The sequence below is a fragment of the Anomaloglossus baeobatrachus genome, chromosome 5 (genome assembly GCF_048569485.1).
Source record: "Anomaloglossus baeobatrachus isolate aAnoBae1 chromosome 5, aAnoBae1.hap1, whole genome shotgun sequence".
In the NCBI taxonomy this organism is placed as follows: domain Eukaryota; kingdom Metazoa; phylum Chordata; class Amphibia; order Anura; family Aromobatidae; genus Anomaloglossus; species Anomaloglossus baeobatrachus.
Genome location: NC_134357.1, coordinates 507821617 through 507842972, shown reverse-complemented (window position 1 = coordinate 507842972; position 21356 = coordinate 507821617). Strand labels below are relative to the sequence as shown.

The following is a 21356-nucleotide window of genomic DNA, read 5'->3' as shown; positions in this document are numbered from 1 at the left end:
ACCTCTCAGCATGTGACAGAGATCCAGCTTCTCTCATCTGTGACAAAGCAATCAGCTCACATCCCATCAACAATGGTAACAGAGTTGTTACATGTTCCTCACCCCTTATAGATAAATGAATACTGTGTAAGGCAGACTATATATAGCACCCAATGTGAGTCTATAGTAGATACATACGCCATGTATGTATGGTACATGTGTGTGCGTGGTTTGTGTCATATAGTTATGTGTATACATATATATGCACATAGATTCTCCAGGCTTATCCCTCCATGTGTCACTATAGGAATTGACACATTGGGCTCCGAATGTGGAGTGTGCAGATTGCATACGAGTGGTCACATGACCATTCATTCTGACTGTCGACAACTGTGTCTGCTGCATGTGATGTGAGGATTCACATATCTGCACTGTGTAGCAGCAAGCAAGAAATAGTGCGATAATAATAATAATAATCATCATCTACAATAAAATATAGTTACTGCAGATTTTTGTGAAAAATCTTGACCACTATTTTTTCCTTGGGCTACATGATATTTTGGTCATGCTGTCATACATCACAGCATGGCTATGTCACTACTAGCATGATGCAGGTCTGTGAGGTGGCTTTCATTTCCGCACTGTCTCGTTCACCGTCTGTCTCGTTCACCGTCTGTCTCTGTCTGTCTCTAGCTTTCCGTCTCTTTTCTTTCCCTGTCTGTCTCTCTCTATCCGTCTCCCCACTGACATCTTATTACCTCTTATACTAACACTGTCCTTTGTTACTATAGTAACCAATCACAGCTGAGATAAATAAACTGTAGTTCCAGGCTCCATTCACTTTAATGGAGTCATGTTTTTTGGAGAGTAACTGTAAAGCGCAGGGTTAAATTTTCCTGTGAAACCGTAGTCTACGACGTTCCCTGGGTCACATGGGTCATCTGTGCAAAAAAACGTTATTGTAAATGAGATAGTGTGGATTCCTTTAGCGGACACACACACACACACACACACACACACACACAGCTTTGTATATTAGATATATATATATTTAAAATTGAAAGATATATACAGTTGTGTACCGCTCATGGCGGCAGACCACGTTGCTACTAAGGGACCTGTGAGTCAGGGGGCCAGTTCCAGGGCCTGCACTGGACCCTCCTCCGTCCTGTATTGCACGTTCAACTGAACGATAAATGCCAATATAATTGAAAGCAATGATCTGACGGCTCCCTCCTCCATTATTCTCCCTGTGCTTATGAGCTTTGATGTCTCAGTGCAGAGGGCACAATGATGTCACTTCAACGCACCCTCTGCAGACCAGTGCCGAACATTCAGGACACCTGCTGCGAAGATTGGAGCAGTGGGAGAATGGGGAGAGATGAGTAATTTTTTTAATCATTAGGAGGGGCAGCCATTATACTGTTTTGATCTGTGTAGGGGCCAAAATATAGTTTGCTGGGCTGTATGAGGGGGACATTATAGTATTTGGATGTCTATGTGAAGCGCATTATACTGTGTCTGAGCCATTATAAAATGTGGTGGGTTGTGTCGGGACTATCATACTGTGTTGATGAAACTGTACTTTGTGGGTTGTTGAAAATGGAGGTTCACGAAACTTTGCGTCATCTTTTCAGAGTAGCTACAGAAAAAACTCGTTCTATCAGTCAGTGTAGGGGTAAACAGCCCTCTTTTCAGAGTATCAGAGGCTATTGTTGGGCAGAACCAGGACCTGGATTCCGGATGTGTGATCAGGATCAGGCACTTGTGAAATTAAAAATTAATAGTAAAGTAAAAAAAAAAAAAGAAGAAAGCGCTTCATACTGACCGAGGCTCCGTTGCAGCTGTACACTGCTCCCGTGGCTTCTCCTTCACTTGCTGGGCCGCTAATTACTGCTCATTCATATGCACTGCTTTCCCCGTCCTCCAGCTGTCCTGTCTCCTGTGATTGGTTGCAGTCAGACGCACCCTTAGCGTATGTGACAGCATCTGCCTACAACCAATCACGGGCGCCAAGACGGTTGATGAGCGGGAAAGCAATTCAACTCTGCGGATCATTATAGTGGTATAAAGCGCATAAAATTTTTCACTGTGTTTTTCTCCCATATTATGACACCAAGAACAGAAAAAGCATATGGCTACAGTATGCAGCCCCCAGCCGTGCGCTTATCTTGGCTGTGTATCCAAATAAGAGGAACTGCATGCGGTTTTTTTCTTGATTTACAAAAATAATTTAAAAATAAACGAAATTCAGTCCCCCCGAATTTTGGTACCCAGGCATGATAAACCACAAAAGCTGGGGGCTGGTATTGTCAGGCTGGGGAGACCCCTATTTATTGAGCCGCCCCGTGCCTAAAAATAGCAGCCTGCAGCCACTCAGGATTGTCACATCCATTAGATGTGACAATCCCAGCACTTTACCTGGCTCTTCCTGGTTGCTCTGGGGCGGTGGCAATCAGGCTAATATGAAGTTAATCACAGCCCACAGCTGCCTCTAAGCCAGATATTAATCGTCAGGGTCTATGAGACACCCCCCCCCCCCTTAGTAATCTGTAAGTGACAGTAAATAAACACATACACCAAGAAAAAACAGTTTTTTGTAATTAAATACATCACCCTCATAAGCCTCTTGATTAGGCTACATTCACAGGACTGCCCTGTTTTTGCGGTCCGCAAAAAAATGGTCATGTTTTTTCACGGATGCAACTGTGTGGCATCCGTTCCGTTCCGTATATGGTCCGTGTGTCATCTGCGTACCTTCCTATTTTTTTCATACTGCAAAAAAACGGAAGCAGCTAGATAGATAGAGGGATAGATAGAGACAGATAGCTAGAGGGATAAATAGAGGGATGGATGAATGAATCAAGGGATAGATAGAGGGATAGATAATAAATGAGAAAGACCAATATAATGTCCTACCCCCCCCGCATATTCTAAGCTGGCACCCTTTAGTGCCTTTCATGTGGCACTAAAGGGTGCTTAGCCTTGTATTTAGCCAATAAATAAATAATTAAAAAAAAAAACGACGTGAGGTCCCCCCTATCTTTTGTAGCCAGCTAGGGTAAAGCAGACGGCTGCAGCCTGCAGACCACAGCTGGCAGCTTCACCTTGGCTGGTAATCCAAAACAGAGGGCACCCCATGCTGTTATTTAAAATTAAATAAATAATTTAAAACAAAAAACGTGGGGTCCCCCCCAAATTGCATCACCAGCCAAGGTAAAGCGGACAGCTGTGGTCTGGTATTCTCAGACTAGGGAGGTCCACCATTATTGGACACTCCCCAGCCTAAAAATAGCAGGCTACAGCTGCCCCAGAAGTGGCGCATCCATTGGATGTGCCAATCCTGGCGCTTTGCCCCAACTCATCCCGTTGCCCTGGTGCGTTGGCAAACGGGGTAATATATGGGGTTGATGCCAGATGTGTAATGTCACCTGGCATCAAGCCCTGGGGTTGGTGAGGTCAGGCGTCTATCAGATACCCGACATCACCAACCCAGTCAGTAAGAAATAAAATATAGACAACAAAAAAAGTTTTATTTGAAAAAACACTCCCCACATTCCCTCTTTCAACAATTTATTGACAAGAACAATCAAATCCGGGTCCGGCGTAATCCAATAAGGGGGTCGCACGGCGATCCATACCATAGTCAATGAGACTCCCAGTCAATGAAGAACAAAATGTTCCCCATTGGCTGGGAGAGCCGTGCAGTGACCTGAGCTAACATCAATAGGTCAGCCCAGGTCACTGCAGGGGATGCCGAGCGCTGCCGTCAGGAGGTTAGATGAGATCATTACCTGCAGTAACGATCTCCTGCTCTCCTGACGTCAGCGCTGTCACTGACTTCTATGCCCGCCGCATTCGACGCAGTATCGCGAGAGCCCGTGACGTCACTGCTAGTGACAGTCTCGGGCCGCCCGCGAGACGGGCAGAGAAGGCAGTGACCGCGGTGACGTCAGGAGGCAGGAGATTGTCACAGCAGGTAATTATCTCATCTAACCTTAGCAGTCAGTGTCCCGCTCCCTGCCAGCCCCGCGGCGTGAGAAGCTGCTGATACTGCGGGCAGACACTGACATTGCAGTGCGGGCAGCTGCGGGGCTGGCAGGGAGCGGGACACAGACTGCACGGGCAGTGATGACAAGCAGCGCTCGTCATCCCCGTGGCTGCACGCACTGCAGGGTGAGAAGCAGCTTATACTGCAGAGGGGGGCAAACACTGACACGCTGCAGTGCGGGCATCCGCGGGGCTGGCGCGGGACACAGACTGATGCACATACACAGATGACCCATGATGACACAGACAGCGCGCACGGGGAGGGGGGGGGGGAGACAGTTCCCAGGGCGTCAGGCAGTAAACATGATAAAGCGCTGGGGACACAGCGCTGACAGTGTATCTGACAGCAAGTGTTCCTTGCCTTATTGAACTGGACACTGAATCGGCTGGAATTCAGGGCGCACGTAGCTGGGCACAGGAGGCGGGGGAGGGAGACTACAGAGTGTGTGGGAGGTTGCGGTGAGAGTACGGGGTGCTGGGCAATGTGTGGGAGGGTGCAGGGAATGGGGGCGGTTACTCCACGCACTGTACAGCCCAGCAGGGAGGCGACATGCTGTTCCAGATTTGCATGTCAACATGGCCCTGCCCATGTAGACATGAAATGACCGGAAGCAGCAAAATCGCGGCAGGAGCGGTCACATGACCACTCTGAGCCGGGGGAGAGGGGCTGACAGCAGGGCAGGTAAGTGGTCTCTATCTACTTACCTGCCCCAATGTAGCCCAATAGTGTAATAATGAAAAAAAGTCAAAAGAAGCCGGATAACCCCTTTAATATTATTATATAAATTCATTATTAATATTATACACATATATATTAATATAATTTATATATTATAATATATATATATGTATGTATATATATATATATATAATGTATGTGTGTGTGTGTGTGTGTGTGTGTGTGTGTGTGTGTGTATGTATGCAGCTGGAGGTCCCTCAATCCCCTCTACTAATCCCAAATCCTCCCCCTCCCTATTATCCCCTTCTCAGTCTATTAAAAAAAGTTAAGAGCCAAGTGTCAGCGTCATTATTCCTTAGGCTACTTTCACACATCAGTTTTTTGCCATCAGGTTCAATCCGGAAAAAAACGGGTAAAACGGATCCAGTACCGCATCCGTTTTTTCCCCATAGACTTGCATTGGTACCGGATTGTACCGGATGGCTTTGCGGTGCATCCGTTTTTTTCCGGATGCGGCAAAATAAATAAATGCAGCGGCCGGAGGCAACGTAGCTTGCAACGTTTTTTTGTCCGGCAAAAAAAACGCATCGCGCCGGATCCGGCGCGATACGGCGTGTTTTACAATAGAAGCCTATGGACGCCGGATCCGGCGTAATGCGGTAAAAAACGGATGCGGCCGCCGGATCCGTTTTTGTTAACTGCGCATGCACCAATGTAATTAACAAAACGGATCCAGCCAAAAACCGGACGAAAAGGATGCAAAAACGGATGCAAACCGTATCCACCGGATCCGTTTTTTAACGGATCCGGCATAACGGATCCGTTAAAAAAACGGATCCGGTGGATACGGTTTTCACTTTTTTTTCAGGATCCGTTGGATCAGGAAAAAAAAGGACTGTGCCTGAATACAAAAAACTGATGTGTGAAAGTAGCCTTACCCAGAGTGTCAGTGTCTTTATCCCGTACCCCAAGTGTCGGTGTACATGGAGGGGGGGGCCAAGGTCTGAACTTTTCTCCGGGGCCCATCAAAATCTACCCAGTTACACCACTACGTACATACAGCTATCTGTCCCCAGAGACTTGGAGAGTGCCGCAGGGCAGCAATTGGCTACGGAGCTGCTCTCCCTCCCTCATTGCCTCCTTTGTGTGTCAGACAAAAAGACCCTAAGGAATCCCTGAAGTTACGGCTGGGATAGCGGTCCAACACAGGAGCTTACCTAACCACTCATTAACCGCTTCGCTGACCGAGAGAGCCTTGTTCCGCAGGGACTGAAGAAGACCTGAAGAGCACTGCCGTTGGGAGTCTTATGGAGAGGCACAGCACATGCACTAACTCCGAGACAGCACCAAGACCTGGGCAGCCTGGTCTTCCCATCCTCCTCTTCGCCCTTATTGTTCTCCTCCTTCTCGCCCTCCTCCCCCTCTCTCCTCCTTCTCGCCCTCCTCCCCCTCGTCTATCTGGACAACAGGAAGACCATCACAGAGGAAATTTAACCCATCCCGGGCTGCCTGTTGATAGATTGCAGATGCTGATTACCCCATGTTAATGCAGCAAGACCTAAATGGCTGATCATAGGAGACAGAAAATCCCTCTAAGTTTTACATTGATATATATCAATTGAAATACTATGTCCCAAGAATGACAAAAGTATTTTAGGAGTGATACCTTTATAGGCTAACCAGAAAAATCTTATTAGCAAGCTTTCAGAGCACACAGGCTACTTCTTCAGGCAAATTACAAATGAATTTCTGAGACCAAACACAACATTTAAATGAATGTTACAACAGGACATGGGAAAGATGATGCCTCCTAAAAGATCAACCACGGAAATCAAATTAATTTTTTTCTTAGAAATGCAGATGCGCTGGAAGTGGTCTGTTCAGATCACTTCTGAGGTTCTTCTGCTGGAGGTGTGAAGTGTGTCCATGTAGTGAGTCATAAAACCTGGTGTTAAATTGAGTCCTATGTTAAGGATCCAAACATCTTTATCAGTTTAAATTCCCAAATGTTTCTCTCTCTCTGTCATCTTTAAAATGACCTTTCAGTATTAGTACTTTTAAATCTGTCATACTGTGTCCCAGTCTGGAGAAATGTTTTCCCACAGGCGTGTCCAGTTCATTTTTTATTGTGTGCCTGTGTAGATTCATCCTTGTTTGTAGTTTTTGTTTAGTTTCCCCATTATATATTCCTCCAGGGCACTTTGTGCACTGTATCATGTATACCACATTGGAGGATGTACATGAAAAGAGGTCCATGATCTTGTAGTTCTGATTTGTGTTGGCTATGTGGACCGTATTTGTTGGTAAAATGTAGATACAGTTCTTGCATTTCTTATCATTACAGGGGAATGTGCCCGTCTCTGATGGTGATGAGAGGACACTTCTAACAAGAAGATTCCTTAAGTTAGGGGGCTGTTTGTAGGAGAGAAGTGGTAATTCTGGGAATATTACTTTCAGTCTATGGTCCCTGTGGAATATGGGTTGAAGATCAGCACCAATTTTCCTTAGGATGCTCATGTGAGGATTATATGTGACCACAAGCGGTACCCTATTGTTATCCTCCCTCTGTTTGTAATCCAGGAGGCTGCTTCTTGGGATCCTTGTAGCTCTGTGGATCTGTTCATCTATTACCAGTGGATGGTATCCTTGTTGTAGGAATGTATTTCTCAGGGATAGCAGATGTACTTTTCTGTCCTCACTGTCTGAGCAGATCCGGATGTACCTCAGAGCCTGACTGTAGATGATGGATTTTTTATGTGTCTTGGATGAAAGCTGTTCCATGTCAGATATGCTGGACGTCCTGTAGGTTTATGATAAACTGACGTTTGTATGGTATTGTCTTTGATGTATATGGTTGTATCCAGAAAATTTATTTGGGACTTTGAGAAGTTGAGGGTGAGTTTGATTGTTGGGTGAAATTTGTTGAAGTTGTTGTGGAAGGTGATCAGATCATCTTTGGAGCCTGTCCAGATTATTATCAGATCATCAATGTAGCGGACGTATGCTAGAGGTTTAATAGCACAAGATTCCAAGAATTCCTCCTCTAGTTTAGCCATAAACAGGTTAGCATATTGTGGTGACATTTTGCTTCCCGTAGCGCAGCCCATATACTGTTGGTATATATTATCTCCAAAGGAGAAATAGTTGTGGTGGAGCACAAACCTGATGAATTGCAGAGCTGGTTCCGTGGCCAGATTGTTTTTTTCGAGGAAATATTTGCATGCAGCAATTCCATCTTCATGTGGGATGTTAGAGTAAAGAGACTCTACATCCATGGTGGCTAATATTGTATCCTCTGGAAGTGGACATAAGGCTTTCCTTGGCTTATCTTTTAGGAGGCATCATCTTTCCCATGTCCTGTTGTAACATTCATTTAAATGTTGTGTTTGGTCTCAGAAATTCATCTGTAATTCAGCCTGAAGAAGGAGCCTCTGCTCTGAAAGCTTGCTAATATGATTTTTCTGGTTAGCCTATAAAGGTATCACTCCTAAAATACTTTTGTCATTCTTGGGACATAGTATTTCAATTGATTTTAATGGCTAACACGGTACCACAATATTACCCTGTATTGCACATTCCATTGATATATAAAAAGTCCAGCTACAGCAGATGATTCTAAGCATATAACAAACAAAAGTTCCAGCATAATAAGAACAACGAGCAGCAGAGGTCGGCTATCTGTGAAAGGAACAAAATAAAAGAGAACTCTGCCACTATTGTGTGACCTGAATAAAGATCCACACATTGATCATTGCAGGGGCGGACACAGACTACAGTGGGCCCCTGTGCAAGAAATCTTTTTGCCCCCCCCCATACAACAACAAAATAATGTAAACATACAGATTGTACTATTTATTATTAGTTTACGACACAACTACCAAATGTAAGCAATAAATAAGTTCCATATTTAACAACTGAGTATAACACAAAACAATCATGCAACTGATTGTTATATTTGGATGCACATATCATGGCCTATGACTTATCAAGCAGTAGATAGTCATCTTTTTTATATATTGGAGGAAATAATACTGTAGCGAGAATAGCATTTTTTTCCCGAAACTCAAAAGGACTGTTTTATTTTTTTTACTATTGGCCTAAGAACTATTAGACAGGTAGCTGTTAACTAGCTTGTTCTACCCTGTGCTGGCATAGAGCGGTCACAAACCTCTCCTGCAAGCAAGACTGCTGCTTCACGTCCTCAAACAGCTCTTCTTCTGGCTTCTCAAAGGGGAGTGAGTGCCGACATCATGCTGTTTAATAGCCAGTTCTCCGCATTTATGCAGCGAGGAGGTGGCTTTTAATCAGCATGATGCCGGCACTCAGTCCCCTTCAACAGACCAGAAACAAAGCTGCTGCACTGTTGATATGAAGTCAGCGGTAGGCACAGGAGCAGCCTGTGACCACTCTGTTATGGCAGAGATCTTCACTGGGTAGAACAGGTGTAGGTGTAGAAAACCAGGTAGGAACACACATAGGCCCCTACAGAACACCTATCCCACAAAGGGTTACAGAAGCCGACCTGAAACCCTAGTCACCCCCCTCAGGGAAGGACAGACACACCAGTGGGCGGGACCAGGCAGTAGGGAACGCCCACCTAGGGGTCTGGAGAGCCCGGGGCGGGAAAAACAAGAGTCTGAGTTTAGAGTTTGAAGTGGAAGGTCAGGCTAACTGACAGGCATCAGGGTAGGGGCCCTGACGTCCTGGCTAGGTGGCAGACGGTAGCCATAGTCTAGCAGGAGACGGGAAGACGGCTCGGCAGATCCGAGGTGGACCGGGACAGGGTAGGAGCCCGCCGGTACCGACACCGGAGACCCTACCGGAAACCGTGTGCACAGTGGGGGTACTTGGACCCTGAAGCCAGGACCAGCACCGATGGCCTAGCTAATTAACCAATTGAGGGCAGGATTTTAGGTTCTGTCCCAACCTAAGTCCAGAAAAGTAGATAACCACCCACCGAGAGGGATAGGGCCATCGCCAGGGCCTGTAGAGCCCACGGGTCAGCATCAGATGGGCACGGCTCCCAACCAAAGGACCGGGAGCGCAGAGGAGAGAGACTTTGACTACCAACCCGGGTGTGGGATCAGATACACCCGTCTGCGGCAGCCGGCCACCATCACCTTGGTTTACCACAGGACTCGTGTGCTTTATTCGACCGTGAGTAACATCCCCGGCCTGGCCGGGTACGCTGGCCCCTGCCATCACCCTCCCTCCTCAGCATAAAGACACTGGGCCCCGGGACATCCATCCCTACCCACGGAGGGGTAAACATCCAGCTGCCAGTCCCATCGTCCCCGGGAGTCCCACAACAGCAGCGGTGGTGCTACATCTCACCACACACCGTGGGTGGTGTCACAGACAGTTTACCACACATCCCGTACAAATACGTCCCCTTTTAGTTGAAGTGTCCGCACGACCCCCGGGTCCGTTAGAATCCCTTGAGCCACACCGCGGATCCGGATCCGAGCAGCCCGACGGCTGGCGTGGGGGTGGCACACAGGCATGTAGTTAGCAACTACCTGCTTGTTAGTGCTTAGATCCACATTAGATAAATAAAATAGTACACAACACATTTAGTAATGAGTAATCAATACTGTGTAACCTTTTTTGAAAAATACTATAAACCATTTTACTAAATCATGATAACTAGGCTTTAGTCAACCATTCATACTGTATGTTGTAATTTGAAATGCATTTTTTCAGTGAACATTTCTTTCTAAACAACTAAATTCTGTTGAAGTATGAACAATTTATTTAAAACTCATTTTTCTGGCCTTCTTTTCTGCAAATTCATCAATAATTTTATTTAAGTCAATCATTCTAGCACGTTCATTTTCTATGGACAAAATTGCCAGTCCACTTAGCCTTTCTTGTCCCATTGTAGACCTCAGGTAGTTCTTGATTGACTTTAGTTTTGAGAAGGAACGTTCAGCACTAGCCAGTGTTACTAGCAGGATAAGAACAAAATATATGCTGTACACTCTTCTGGAAAACTTGGAAGTAACACGCTGTTTTCAACAATCAATAGCTTGGCAACTTTCTCCAAAGTGGTCAAGTTTGCAATTTGTGATTTGAAGCAAGCTCTGAATGAAACAAGTTGTGTAGGAAGAGCTGGTGAAAAGTCTTTTTTGAAATGGTTCACAAGGTTCTCTCCATCCTTATGCAGTTCTTCATCAGATGCAGATAAAAGTGAGCTGGGAAGGATTGCTCTAAATTTTTTTACTGTTATATGAAGACTTTGAAATCTTTGTTTTAGTTGCATGATAATTGTGTCCAAGCAGGAGTTAAAGATGTTAACCTGGAAGTACTTCTCAGCATCGCAGAGCCGTTCATCTTCACACAATTCATCATACTGTCTTTTTGCACGTTTAATTCTTTTTTTTTTTCAAATGCAACTTCTATTCCCCACTTCTCTGACAATTGTATACGCTGCGGGCGGAGGGGACGCGCTCGCCATGCTCGGGTCCGGGGCTTCTGCTGCTGCTGCTCGGTGGCTCGAGCGGTTGGCTGGACCCGGGGACTCGAGCAGCGCTCCTCACCCGTAAGTGAAAAGGGATGGTTTGTTTGGGGAGAGAGTTCGTGACGCCACCCACGGGACGTGGTGATGATGGCACCACCGCTGCTGGTGACGGGGATCCCGGGAGAGATGGTAGGGAGCAGCTAGGATGTTGTCCCCTCCGTGGGTAGGGATGTTGGTGATCCCGGGGCCCGGTGGTGTAACGGGGAGGCTGTATGGCTGGGGGTGCAGGGTTGCAGGGACAGCGTGGCGCGGTGCCGGACGGCGCTGGTGTACTCACTCAAACAATCACTGACAGAGTCTCTGGTAAACCAAAACGGCAGGATGGACGGGTCCCGCAGCCAGCTGCGGTGTTGTTGTGCTCTCCCCGGACGGCTGATGGTGGCTGTCTTTCCCTGCACCTGTTAGAATGTTCTGACTCCTGTGGTTGCTCACCGGTAGTCCGCTCCCCGGCGTATAGGTGCCGTAGGAGTCCGTTTTGCCCGCAGGCGCTGGCCCTTGGATCTCTAGCCTATGGCGGTGGCTGTATATCCTCACGGTGTGGACTGTTGCCTTCTGTCGGGACTTGGTTGTTGGGAAACCCCTGGGGTTCCTGTCATACTCGGATTTTACTATTGACGGCGGCTCCAAGCCTGGTCGGGGTCCGATGGCCCTGCCTGTTTGCTTAACTTCACTCCGCTCCCCGTCCATCACCGGTTTTATTTTTGTTTTCTGCAAAAGATAAATTAACATATAAATATTCAACATAAGCATATTTAGAAATCTTCCCTTACGGGAGGTTCGGTACTTTAATGTTTCAAACGGTAAACATTTTAACTAAAACGGACGGGTTCGTGGTCATCCGCTCCCCCACCCAAATAACCTAAACCTTGGTGCTGCCTCTAAGAAACGGGCAGCACCCTTCTTCCCCAGTCCTGGTCCAGGTTACCCGAGGGGGAACGGGTACAGTATCTCGCACCCGGCTCTCACTTCAGGGGACCCCACGTCCAGGGGGACCCCTGACCCCCGGAGGATGGCCACCGGTCCTGATGGTGGCCGGGCCCCAGCCTCCTCTGCTGTGGGCCCTTCCTCCAATCTGCCTCTCCGGAGGCGGCACGGAACGGAAACCGGCCCACAAATTATTTACAAACCCACAAGTTCGTGGGAGGCCTGCAAGTTCTCGGCCATGTTCATGAGCAGTTTCTCATGTGGGCGGTAAAACACATAGAGTCCCTCCGGGGACAACTTGCCGGCAACGGCCGGGATAATCAACTGGTTGCTGATCAGGTGAGGCTTCGGATTGATTTATGTTCATTCATTCAGCTATTTACACAATTAACATACTGCACCCCTAAATAGTGGTTTCCCTATACCTAAGCAGGCGCCTACCTAGGTTAGGGCGTGTGGACCTTCGGAGGACAGGGTCGCTAGTAGCGGTCAAGGGAATAGAGTAGACGACCGTTTCCTCTTCCCTTATAGCAGGTATGGCAAGTGGAGACCCAAGGGGAGGGGGTATAGGTGCATCCCTGGGCGCTTGTTCGAGTGGCTCACTGGCGGGCGTTTCCGTCTCCATTTCTTCCACGTGTTGTGGGAACATTATCACCGGAACAATCACCGCACCATTTTGCATAGGCCAGTCTGCTGGAAAATCACCCATCACTGTGTGGATCACCTCCTTCTCCCCGCTCGGCATGGGCACCGGAACCTCCTTTGTCACTCTCAAGGGGTGAGGGCATTTCTTCAGGTGGTCCCTGGAAACTGTAGTGGCGGGTCTCCCCTGGTCGCGACTGATCAGATAAGCCTTCTCATTCTCCCATTCAGTGGGCTGTATGACATACGGGGTCCTTTCCCATTGGTCATGAAGCTTATGGGTCCTTCTTTTCCGCTTCAGCACTACATCTCCCGGCTCAAAGGGGACGGCTGACGCTCGTTTGTTGAAGCGTTGTGCTTGTTTCTCTCGGCTCTGACCGAGATTCTTCTCCACATACTCCTGGACCTGTCGGTATTAGATTTGTCGCCGGGTATCCCAGCCAGCCGTTGAAGGAAGAGCCTCTGGAGCTTCCAAGTCCATTTCTAAGTCCACCGGCAGCTGGCCCGGTCAGGCTCTCATCAGATACTCCGGGTGCATTTGGTAGAACTACAGGGGATGTTATTGTACATGTCTATCAGGTCAGGCAGCTTTTCTGGCCACAGGTTCCGCTCCTCCAACGGTATCACCTTGAGGAGATCCAGGACCAGGTGGTTCATCTTCTCACACATCCCATTAGTCTGGGCATGGTATGGTGTGGTCCTGATCTTCTTACAACCGTATAATTGGCAGAATTCTTGAAACACCTCTGCTTCAAAGGCTGAACCCTGGTCCGTAAGCACCCTCTCCGGGTATCCGTGCGGTCGACAGAAGTAGGCCTGGAATGCCCTGGCTGCGGTATGGCCGGTCAAATCTTTGACTGGAACAACCACCATGAATCTGGAGTAGTGGTCCACTATGGTCAAGGCATAGGTATATCCATTCTGGCTGGGTGTGAGCTTGACGTGGTGCAAGGTAACCAACTCCAGCGGTTGATGGGTGACGATCGGCTGTAGAGGTGCTCTTTGGCTGATTTCATCCTTCCTTCTCAGCGCACAGGGGCCGCACTCTTGGCACCAAGCCTCCACAGATTTCCGCATCCCACTCCAATAGAACCGCTCTCTCAGCAACATCTCCAGCTTTTTCCAGCCGAAATGCCCGGCGCCATCGTGATATGCCGTAGGACTTTGGGCACGCTGGCCTGGGGGACCACCAGCTGACGAACCTTCTCGTGAGTCTTCGGGTTGATCATCCCTCGATACAGCTTCCCCTCGTGCAGGTACAGCCAGGCTTGTTCTTTCCACAGCCGCTGGGCCTCAGGGGGAGCTGCCGGATCCATTCCGGAGGAGCCTTGCTCAATCATGGTCTTGACTAATTGGACGGCAGGCGCTTGGTCTTGGGCTTCTCGCCATCCCTGACTGGGTAGCGGGTCCAGGTTCGCCTGTTGTTGTTTGACATGTAAATTTTCGACCGGTGGCCGATGGAACGCGGGCAACTCAATTTCTTCGAGGTCATCGTCTTCCAACCCCCTATCCGGCAGGTGGGGCATCCGGGATAACGCATCTGTATTTGATAGTGAAGTCATAATTAGACAGCCTGGCCACCCACCGCTGTTCCAGAGCGCCCAGCTTGGCCGTGTCCAGATGGGTCAACGTATTATTGTCTGTGTAAGCCGTGAATTTTGCCGCTGCAAGGTAATGTCGGAACCTCTCGGTGATTGCCCACACCAGGGCCAGGAACTCAATCTTGAAGGAGCTGTAATTTTCAGGGTTCCTTTCCGTGGGCCGGAGTTTTCTTGTGGCATAGGCGATCACCTTTTCTCGCCCGTCCTGGACCTGGGACAGGACTGCTCCCAAGCCCACATTGCTGGCATCGGTGTAGAGGACGAACGGGAGGCTATAGTCGGGGTACGCCAGGATCTCCTCCCCAGTCAAGGCCGTCTTCAGCTGGTGAAAGGACTCCTCATGCTTCTTCTCCCACACAAACGGAGATCCAGGGGACCTGCCACCCTTGGTCTGTCCCACGAGCAGGTCTTGCATGGGAGCGGCCATCTTCGTGTACCCCTTGATGAAGCGAAGGTAGTAGCCCACCAGGCCCAGGAACTGTCTCACCTCTCTCACTGTGGTCGGTCTCGGCCAGTCCTGGATAGCAGTAATCTTCTTGGGATCTGGGGCGACACCTTCTGCGCTCACCACGTGTCCGAGGTACTGTACCCTAGGCTTCAGTAGGTGGCACTTGGAGGGCTTCAGTTTCATCCCATACTTGGCTAGGGACGCGAACACTTGAGCCAGGTGTTCCAGGTGGGCCTCGTACGTCTGGGAGTATACGATCACATCATCTAGATACAGCAGGACAGTTTCAAAATTGAGATGTCCCAGGCAACACTCCATGAGCCGTTGGAAGGTTCCAGGGGCATTGCACAGCCCAAACGGCATACTGTTAAACTCGAAGAGTCCCATGGAAGTGGCGAATGCAGTCTTCTCACGGTCCTCTGGTGCGACCGCCACCTGCCAGTATCCGCTGGTAAGGTCAAGGGTAGAGAAGAAGTTAGCAGTTCTCAGTGCAGCTAGCGACTCTTCGATACAGGGAAGAGGATAGGCATCTTTATGCGTTATCTTGTTGATCTTCCGGTAATCCACGCACATTCTCATGGTGCCGTCCTTCTTCTTCACCAGCACCAGTGGGGCTGCCCAGGGACTACAACTATCCCGAATGACCCCTGCCTCCTTCATGTTCCTCAACATGTCTTTGGCGCATTGATAATGTGCTGGCAGGATGGGCCTATATCTTTCTTTGATAGGTGGATGTATGCCTGTAGGGATATGGTGTTGAACCCCTTTAATCCTCCCGAAATCTAATGGGTGCTTGCTGAAAACCTGTTCATACTCTTGCACTACCCTGTATGCCCCCTCTTTGTGATGCGTGCGTGTGGCTTCAGTGCCTACATGTAGTTCCTGGCACCACTCCTCTAACTGTTCTGGGGGTATATGGTTACTGGCAGGGGATGCTGAGGTAGGAGGGGCGGCTTCGCGAATGGTGTGAGGGTCTAGGGTAAGCGACTTGGCAAGGGTAGCGTAACGGGGAAGTCTAACTTCCTCCTCTCCACAATTCAGCACTCTGACAGGCACTCTCCCCTTTTTGACGTCAACCACCCCTCTGGCCGCCATCATCGTGGGCCAGTGTTCAGAAGGCGTGGGTTCCACAATCGCCGGGTAGTCACGCCCCTGGTGGCCTACTGCTGCCCTGCACCAAATCATCATCTCACTTCGGGATGGCACTACCAAGGGGGCCTCATCCATCACCCTTACTCCACCAATCTCTCCACCAATTGAATTCACTTGTTGCCGATATAGGAGGGCCCGGATCTCACGCTGCACAGCCCTCTGTCGGCCTCCTCCTGCTGTGGCGGCCAGCTGCTGCAACAGACTCAGCACCTCACTCATACAATGCTCCATCACATTGGTCCCTAGGATTACTTTTGGGTTATGGTCACTGGGTTCATTCATCACCACAATCATCCCTTGGTTCTTTAACTCCGCACGTCCCACGGTCAGGGTCACTTGTTTGTATCCCACTTGGGTTAGAGGGAGTCCATTGGCCGCGACCAGGGTCAGGCTATCATCAGAGGGGGCAAGTTCATCAGTACCCCAATACTGCTGGTACAGTGTATATGGTATAGTGGTTACCTGTGATCCTGTGTCCAATAGGGCCATAAGAGGGATGCCGTCCACTGCCAGAGGGATGATGGGGCGAGCTCCGACGTACCGGTCTCGCCAGTCGGGGGGGCCACTGGTGTCTACTCCTGAGGATCGGCCCTTGGCCCCAGGGGTTGCTCGTTTAACGGGCATCGCCTAGAGTAGTGGCCAGGCTTGCTGCACCTGTAACAAATAGGAGGCCCATAAAGTGAGTCATTGGTCCTTCTCCGCTGCATCCAGGGGATGTCCTCCGGGCTGTCGGCAAGCTGGATCCTCCCAGGGGGCTTGACTCTCGTCGGAAGCTGGAGTGCGGCGAGGATCTTGGCTAGGTCTCCATCCATGCGGCGGACCTGGGCAGCTAGCTCCTCCATCATCCCGACGGGCGCTGCAGGGGCCGGTAGAGCCGGGAGAGGAGGTGCCACCGTGATGGGAGCGGTCTCAGCCGGCCATGGGGCCGCCTCAGGAGCGTCTGCCGTTGGGGCCTGCAGGGCCTTGATGGCCCGCTCCTTCACTACTGCAAAGTCCAGATTGGGGTGTTCCAGGGCCCACAGCCGTAGCTGCTTGCGGTCTTCCGCAGACCCCAGCCCTTGCAAGAATTGTTCAGCGTATGGAGGGCTGTTTGCAGGCGCAGGGCATAGTCTCTTATATTATCCGCAGGCCGTTGTCGACACTGATAAAACTGCATCCGCAATTCCGCTTCCGTGCGGGTCTCAAAAGCGATTTGGAGTTTCTCAAAAATGGTAGTCACTGAGGCCCGGTCCGCCTCGGTCCAAGCCTCCGTCTCCTGCTCAGCCGCGCCGGTTAGCTGCCCTAGCACTACCGCTGCCCGTTGCCTGTCAGTCAAGAGATATAAATCGAGGATCGGGCTAATCTTTTTCCGAAACACCTGCAAAGCATCATGCTTCCCATCGTACTGCGGCAGCCAGGTAGCACCGGGCACATAGGGCAGGGAGAACGGCATTACCTGGGCGACCGCTGGACCCGCGGCCTCCCCCGCTCTTGCAGCCAGAGCATGGACTACCCCGTTTCCATCTGCGGGCGCTGGTGCGGCTGCGACCGCCACTCCTCCAACGGCTCCGTCAGGCGCAGACATCTTCTTCCCGTCCCCCTTGGTTCTTTCTAGCACTTCCGCTTGTTGGGGGCGGGGCTTCACTTTCGCGCCTTCCTTGCTTGGGGAAGACGCTCGAGCGGGAAATCTTCGCGCCAAAAGATGGCGGAACTTTCAATTTTTCAGCCGGACTCCGCCGGCAGAGACTGCAAGGCGCACTTCTACCGGTAGGTAGATCGGTTCTATCCTGTTCGTGACGCCAAGTTGTCGCAGGCGGAGGGGACGCACTCGCCACGCTCGGGTCCGGGGCTTCTGCTGCTGCTGCTCGGTGGCTCTCGAGCAGCGCTCCTCACCCGTGAGTGAAAAGGGTTGGTTTGTTTGGGGAGAGAGTTCGTGACGCCACCCACGGGACGTGGTGATGATGGCACCACCGCTGCTGGTGACGGGGATCCCAGGAGAGATGGTAGGGAGCAGCTAGGATGTTGTCCCCTCCGTGGGTGGGGGTTGGTGATCCTGGGGCCCGGTGGTGTGACGGGGAGGCTGGATGGTTGGGGTGCAGTGTTGCAGGGACAGTGCGGCGCGGTGCCGGACGGCACTGGTGTACTCACTCAGACAATCAATGACAGAGTCTCTGGTAAACCAAAACGGCCGGATGGACGGGTCCCGCAGCCGGCTGCAGTGTTGTTGTGCTCTCCCCGGACGGCTGATGGTGGCTGTCTTTCCCTGCACCTGTTAGAATGTTCTGACTCCTGTGGTTGCCCACCGGTATTCCGCTCCCCGGCGTATAGGTGCCGTAGGAGCCCGTCGGCCCTTGGATCTCTAGCCTATGGCGGTAGCTGTATATCCTCACGGTGTGGACTGTTGCCTTCTGTTGGGACTTGGTTGTTGGGAAACCCCTGGGGTTCCTGTCATACTCGGATTTGACTATTGACGGCGGCTCCAAGCCTGGTCGGGGTCCGATGGCCCTGCCTGTGTGCTTAGCTTCACTCCGCTCCCCGGTTCGGTACCGGTGGGCCACCGTCCAACCCCGGTCCTACGGCTCTGCAGAGTTCCGCTATCTCCTGTAGACGGCCACCACCAGCTGCCAACCTTGCTGTCAGTGCCTGGGCTCCGACCCAGACACTTGCAGTCTCTCTGCTGTCGAACTCAACTCCAAACTCAATCTGACTGCTTTTCCCGCCTCCAGGCCTGTGAACTCCTCAGTGGGTGGGGCCAACTGCCTGGCTCCGCCCCACCTGGTGTGGACATCAGACCCTGGAGGGAGGCAACAAGGGTTTTTGGTTGACTGATGTAACTGTCTAGGGTGGGGGTGTGTGCATGTTGTTATGTATGTGACTACCTGGCTAGTCCAGGGCGTCACATATACATAGCCGGCTTTATCATGAACGAGTGGTGTGGTCGCACAGGGCGCCGGCAGGCCGACAGCAGAGGGGGGCACCCAGGGAGAAGAGCGGTTTACTTTCACTTTGCTGCTCCTAATGGACCGGCTCCAGCAGGGAGCGCCCTCCCCCGCCCCTCCGCTCTGCATACTGTCAGCTACCTGCACAGGCTCCAGCAGGGAGCGCCCTCCCCCCACCTTTCCGCTCTGCACTGTCGGCTCCCTGCACAGGCTCCAGCAGGGAGCGCCCTCCCCCTCCCCTCCGCATACTGTCGGCTCCCTGCACATGCTCCAGCAGGGGGTGCCCTCCCCTCTCCCCCCTCCACTCTGCATACTGTCGGATCCCTGCACAGGCTCCAGCAGGGGGTACCCTCCCCTCTCCCCCCTCCCCCCTCCCCTCCGCATACTGTCGGCTCCCTGAACAGGCTCCAGCAGGGAGCGCTCTCCCCCCTCCCCTCCGCATACTGTCGGCTCCCTGCACAGGCTCCAGCAGGGGGCGCCCCCCCTCTCCTCCGCTCTGCATACTGTCGGCTCCTTGCACAGGCTCCAATAGGGGAGTCCTCCCCTCTACATACTGTCGGCTCCCTGCACATGCTCCAGCAGGGTGCGCCCTCCCCTCTACCCCCTCCCCTCCGCATCTTGTCGGCTCCCTGCATATGCTCCAGCAGGGGGCGCCCTCCCCTCTCCCCCCTGCCCTCCGCATACTGTCGGCTCCCTGCACAGGCTCCAGCAGGGGGCGCCCTCCCCTGCTCTCAGCTGTGTCCTCTCTCCTCACGACTTTACCATAGAGAGGGGGGAGGGGCGGCAGCACTGCCGGAGATGCTGCTACAACAGCCCCACTGAAATCCTGGAGCCCATGAAGTAACTGTATGTGAGTATAACATGCTGTGTGTCATATCTGTAATGTATTATGTGCTGTGTGTATGTGTTATGTATAACATGTGTGTGTCCTGTATACTGGTCAATATGTAGCTGTCTATCTATTATCTGTCTGTATGCCTATCTCTCTATTATATATCTCTCTATATCTATGTATCTCTATCTCTCTCTCTCTATCTATCTCTATATCTCTCTATCATATATCCCTCTATTTATCTATCATATATCTATCTATCCATCATCTATCTATCCATCATCTATCTATCTATCATATATCTATCTAACCCTCTATCTATCTATCTCTCTATCTATCTACTATCTATCATATATCTCTCTATCATATATCTATCCCTCTGTTTGTCTGTCTATCTATCATATATATATCTATCTATCTATCTCTCTATCATATATCCCTCTATTTATCTATCATATATCTATCTATCCATCTTCTATCTATCATATATCTATCTATATATCTATCTATCTATCTGTGGCGCCCCTGACCTGGTCAGGCACCACAGAGTATTGCACCCATGCGGGAGCAATGCTTCCAGGTAATCTCCAAAGGCCAGGATGAGGTGCACACACAAACATATAGTGACCAGGCCTCCCACATTACCAGAGGGGACCCTTGGGTAGCCACAAGGGGTTAACTTTCAATTCCCAGCTGGGGGTGTGTTCAGGGGCTGGTTGCTAGGAAGCAGGGCAGAGAGAGAGAGGAAGAGGGGAGTCTGGAGGAAGAAGTTGAAGTGTGAGGAAGCAGGGCAGAGGAGCTCTAGAGTGTGAGACAGGTCCTGAGGCGTGCAGTAGCTGAAAGCGGGGGAGAAAGGAGTACCGTGGGTCGGCCTGAAAATCATCCAGAGAGAGAAGGGTGGCTGAGTACGGAGATCCCGGTATCCGAGCACACAAGGGGAACTAGATCCCCAGTTCATGCAGCAAATCATTCGGAGCTGCTCAACTCACAGGTGGGGATACTTCATGCCCTCACCACTACTACGCAGAGCTCGGGCCAAGCAGCAATCATCGGGCCCATAAGGGGACAGGGCCAGAAGCCATCCCACCAAGGCCACGCTGCCGGCAGACGAGCCAGAGAGAGGGGAGCAGGGTGGTAACAGCTTCCCTGGAGGGGTCCTACCACGCTTCAAGCAAAGGATCCTCCTAAAACAGAAAGAGTGCAAGGAAGGCGAGTGGACAGCTACCCTCAGAACGGCCTCCTGGAATTCCTGGTTCAACCTGGTTATCACAGTGTCGCCCGGGCATCTCACCGTGACCTCCAAACAGTGAGTAAACACGTTGAAAGACTTCTTGGACTGTGTTTGAGTCATTCTGCGACCTGTGGTCCCACACACATACACCGGGGCCTGGGGCTTGCCTCACTCTCAGGGGGCTAATATACTGACTGCACCCACCATCAGCCCCAGGCATCCCTTAATCTGCAGTGGCGGTCCCCGCTGACCGCAATACTGAGAGTGGCGTCACGACAATCCCAAATAGAAGATTTCCTACCTGTGACCAGACTGTTCCATCCACGTGGAGTCCCTGAAGGTAATGCACTGACACATACTAGCGGGGCTTCACAACTTCT

At 50.7% G+C, this 21356-nt stretch overlaps 1 protein-coding gene across 4 annotated transcripts in view; it reads right to left on the bottom strand.

Moving 5' to 3' along the window:
* The window catches only part of LOC142311971 (uncharacterized), a 240593-nt gene that overhangs the window by 155411 nt on the left and 63826 nt on the right, over nucleotides 1–21356 (bottom strand). For 3 of the 4 annotated variants that reach the window (XM_075350834.1, XM_075350836.1, XM_075350835.1), the window contains exon 1: nucleotides 5926–6107. The exons of the other annotated variant lie outside the window; for it this stretch is intronic. The gene's annotated coding sequence lies outside the window, so the exon portion shown is untranslated. Of the gene's footprint in view, nucleotides 1–5925; nucleotides 6108–21356 lie in introns of those variants that run through there. 4 annotated transcript variants of the gene reach the window in all.